The following is a 4,905-nucleotide window of genomic DNA, read 5'->3' as shown; positions in this document are numbered from 1 at the left end:
CAATCACTTTTTGCACATTATTAAAAAAAAATAAAAAATTTGATAAATTGATAAATTTAAATGTAAATTTGATCTTTTATATATATTTTATATATATATATATAGTTATATAGTAGATGTTGCTTGTATATGTTGTTTGTATATCTGGAGTTTGTAACAAAAATAATTTCTCCCTGGGATTATTAAAGTATTTCTGATTCTGATTCTGATTCCATGCACACAGACTCATTACACTGCACAGCATTTGTGTCTGTAGGGCTTGACTGAAGGTTTGAGGAAGTATGGCAGAGGTCAGGAAGTAGAAAGCTATGTTTAAAACATGTTTTCTGGACAAAGGATGCTTTGATTTCCAGATTTCCGGATTTCCGCCCCTGCATGAAGCAATTCCCACTCAAACAAGAAGCAGCTCGAAGGTATTTAACATGTTTTTGATTCATTGTTACAGGTTGGAGTCATTGTTCCCTGCAACGATTCTCCTGTCCACACGCCCATTTTCAAATCTGTGACAAAGGTCAACCAACCAAGTGGCATTTTGGTCAGGAACCTACAAGCAGTGAATGCTTCGGTGCATCTTCGTGCACCTCAAGTTTCATACAATTATACAATTAATTCTGCTCAATGTCACGAATTTCTCCTCGATATGATCTGTAGCCCATCAAAAGAAGCATGCAAATGTGACACCATTGTATTCAGTTCACATACATATTTAGATATACATATATAGATTTTATTTTCCACTAAGTTTCTGCTGTGTATGTCTATATGTATATAGTATATATTTTTTGTTTCGTTTTGTGCAAATATTTATTTTTACACCATATGGTGTAAAAATAAATATTTGCATCCTGCTGTAACCTGTGCAATCTTCCATATCAATTACATCTGTATAAAGCTGTATATAGCTGTATATGCATATATAAAACATTTAGCCTACAATAGGCATAAGACTAGCCTGTCTCAACTGCAGTTTGCTCAAACATGTGTAATATATCTGGGAAGTTATTCAATCCGTGCCAAAAGTGATAATATGAGTTACCCTCTCAAAAATGATTAGTAACATTGCTGGAACAGCTGGAAATATTCCATTCATTTTATTTTAACAAACAAAACTGGATTTTAAATTGTCGTAAGTCTGAATTTTGGGGAGAAGAGACAGTTACTAATTTTGTGGGGAGTAGCAGAAAAGTTATATTACTGTTTGCAGGGAGTAATATAGTAATAATACTTTTTAAGAGTAATGAGTAATACATTTGTTTTTGACTAACTAGCCCAACAACGTCGGTAAATTCCACAATCAGTGGTAAAAGGTTGAAATGGTAATAGACTGTACTTATATAGCGCCTTTCTTGTTGTTCGACCACTCAGTGTGCTGCACACTACATGCCACACTCACCTTCACACACATTCATACAGTGATGGCAGTGGCTGCAATGCAAAGTGCCAACTGCTCACCAGAACAGAAACTAATCATTCATACACACTCATGTGTATGAGCATCAGTGTCTTGCTCAAGTACACTTCGACATGCAGTGAGAAGAGCTAACCTTCCGATTAGTGGATGACCTGCTCTACCTCTGAGCCACAGCCGCCGCCCTAAAATAAATATTAATAAGAAGTGAGTGAAAGAAGACAGGCGATTAGCGCTGAAGCAGATTTCTTTACTGAAACAAACAAATGAATTTTACAAAATGCTTGAATGATAATCTGGAAGTTCAGTTATATCTCTTCAGGAGGAGACAACAAGAACAGACAGCCCGTCTCCTGGTTCAACAGGCAACATCTTAAAATAGACTACATGACATTTACTCTTCACAGGTCTCTGTGAAAATACACATAGAACATGTTTTACAAAACAAAGCAATAAAATAGAATAGAAAATCCCCCCTCCCCATGTACAACTCTATTGATACTTTATGAATAAAATAAATTCATCCTCCACTGGACTGATGGAAGCAGGGTCTCTGAACTGGCATTCCTCTGTCTGCAGTCTCACACCACAGCAAGAACAAGTTGACAGGACATCTAAAGGGCCACCTTGTTCCAGTGCAGCGTTATCAGTGAGCTCGGCCGAGAGGGAGGGGCACACAATCCGTAAGACATTTTTATAAATGTACAATTAACATTCTAAAACAGGTTTTTAACAAATTAGCAATGGCAGCACACAACTATTCAAATGTCCTCGCAAACTGGACTTAAATAAAAGTGCAACGCACAACTTTCAGTAGAAGAGTTAGGAAACAACTGGGTAGACAAAGCGCGTTAAAAATCTGAATGGGTTCTTTAAAATTCATCTATATACCGTAGAAAAAATAGAACATACATCATCAACCTCGACCTCCCCAGTACTACTGCACACTCCAGTCTGTAATGCAGAGGTTACTTTTTCAAAGCACCTTAATAAATAGGCTGGTAAAAACAACATGTAAAAGCTATATTCTCTTCTACCACATTAAACCTAAAGGAATGCAGTTCATAGTTACAGGTAAAGAGGAGGCATAATCAGTGGTTTAAATGGCATCGCTCCCAATCAAAGAAATACTTCGCCCATGTATTATTAGTTTTGTATCCATTTATTATAACCATATAGTCTGGAATGCTGGGGAAAAGTTACTACTGGCCAGTGTGACCAGTTTCTGACATTATTCCACTTTTATGCTCAGTATGTCCAAAACTGTATCAAACTGTGGCAAATCTATCTTTACATTGTAACACATCCGTGTCCACTCAATGTGTATCTTGATCACATTTTTTTAAATTTCAAATGTATGTATTACAGAATAATCTCAACTCAAAGTTAGGGATAGGAGCCTATGAGATGATCAATTCTTTTGTCAATGCCAGCACGTTTTTCTGACCATTGTGCAAAACAGTGACGTCAAACTCCAGTGTCTGTACTGCTGGTAATCTGCAGGTTTAGCAGATTATTTTTTCCAAACAGAAAATTCATCAGGAATCAAGGAAGAATTGGAGTGATAAGCAGAATAGATAATGGCATTGGTATCAAAAATCGTATCAATTCCCATCTCTACTCAAAGGCCACTAAGTAGCTTTTTCAGAGCTTCAAACTGCAGTTGAAAGCCCTGGGAAAAGCTAGTGAATGGACCTTATAGAAGAGATAGATAGGAAATAAGAGTCTGTCGCAGGTCACTAGTTAATGCCTTCCTCAACCAATCCTTACTCAACATTTTATAAAAATATTGATATCCACCTCAAAATGCAGACAGTACTCAATACTTGGCGCAAAAGCGTGTCCATAGCACATAGCAGCGAAAGCTGTCAGTGAATATCTGGTCAGATCTTTTGACTTCCTCCTTGATCAGATGGTTTCTGCTTTCAGTAGATACTTTAGAAAAAAAAAAAATTAACACGGAAGAGCTTTGGCTTCTTTTTACGCAAAAAAGGGCAAAAAAGGGCAAAAAAAAAAAAGAGTTGTCAAAAGTTATTTAAAGCAAGGTATCGAAAAAAGTGATTTGGTATCAGTACAGAAACTGGTATCGTCCCTGAATTAGTATAGAAAGACTTAAAACCTAACCCAGTACTTGGAAGTGTTTTTGTTTGCAAATAATCTCCCTGTAACTTCGTATTTCATGAAATTGGCTGCTACTTTTTATTTTCCATGAATGACGACATTTTGTGCATCATTCCAGGCTGTCACAGGCAAGTAGCTCACCGACTCCAACTGTTCGGGTGAAGTATTTCTTTAATCCAAGGATAGTGCCAGTGCAATTTTGTTTTCTGATTTCTGCCTTTAAAGAGCAGCTTTGTAAACTCTGATGTCATTTTCTGTAAGTAAATGGAGCTGAGCGATGAAGATGTCATTGATGGGTCCAGCCTATAGCCCCGCTACCTGACCCATTCGGCACCTTACAGGTTGGAAACAAGACCGTTTTCTTTGTGTTAGGATGGAGCTTGTGTTGGTTTTGTCATTTATTGAGAAATGTCTTTCTCTGATTGTGCAAATCATCTATGCTGAAAGTAGACATGCAATGCCTAGTGGGAGGAGCAAAAGAAACAGCTAACAGTAATCCTTAACATTAAGCAAAAAGGTTTGGATCTCAAATTTGGCAGTACCAGACAGCAAGGCCTAATTACTAACCAGGCAATAGCCAGTGGATTTACAAATCAGTGTTTCCAATGCTTTTTGGTCATTTGGTTACTTGTAAATGGATATTTTGAACCACTAATGTACTATACAGAGCTGCAGTATCCACCATTGTACAGCCGCTGCATTATCCTGTAATGTTGTGGCCTTGTAGAGCCTTATGACAACTCTGGTTTTGAGGCCTTAAAGCTGCAGTAGGTAACTTTCATAAAAGTAACTTTTTGTCATTATTGCTGAAATCTTCAGTGTTCTGACAGTAGTACATGAGACAGATCTTAATGACATTTGAAAGAATCAACTAGGCCTGAACAGAAACAACCAATCAGAGCCAAGAAAGACAGAAAGACACTTTGGGTTGGAGGCTTAGTTGATTGTTGAGTCTCATTCCTGGGAATCTTTCTGGGCTCTGATTGGTTGTTTCTGTTCAGGCCTGGTCTGTCTCATATGCTACTGTCAGGATATGGTGAAGGTTTCAGCAATAATGAAAAATTATTTTTATGAAAGTTACCTACTGCAGCTTTAATTTTTTTCTTTTTTATAGTACTTTCACACGGTGCATGCTCCTAAATAAAGTTGTTTTTCAATCAAACTAGCATGGCAGAACTTTAGTCCAGCCTCCTCAGAATATGGAGCCTGGCAGGTATCAGGGGTAGCATTTTTAGAGCGGAAACAGTAAGACAATTAATTGTTTAGTCAATTGACAGACAATTATTGTTTTACTCATTTTCCAAGCAAGATTTACTGATTACAACTTCTCCTGTGTGCAGTCGATTGTTTGAGAAAATAATTCACTGATTAATTCA

The sequence above is a fragment of the Morone saxatilis genome, unplaced genomic scaffold (assembly GCF_004916995.1).
Source record: "Morone saxatilis isolate NCDOM2014 unplaced genomic scaffold, NCSU_SB_2.0 Contig12, whole genome shotgun sequence".
In the NCBI taxonomy this organism is placed as follows: domain Eukaryota; kingdom Metazoa; phylum Chordata; class Actinopteri; family Moronidae; genus Morone; species Morone saxatilis.
Note: the sequence above shows the minus strand (reverse complement) of the source record.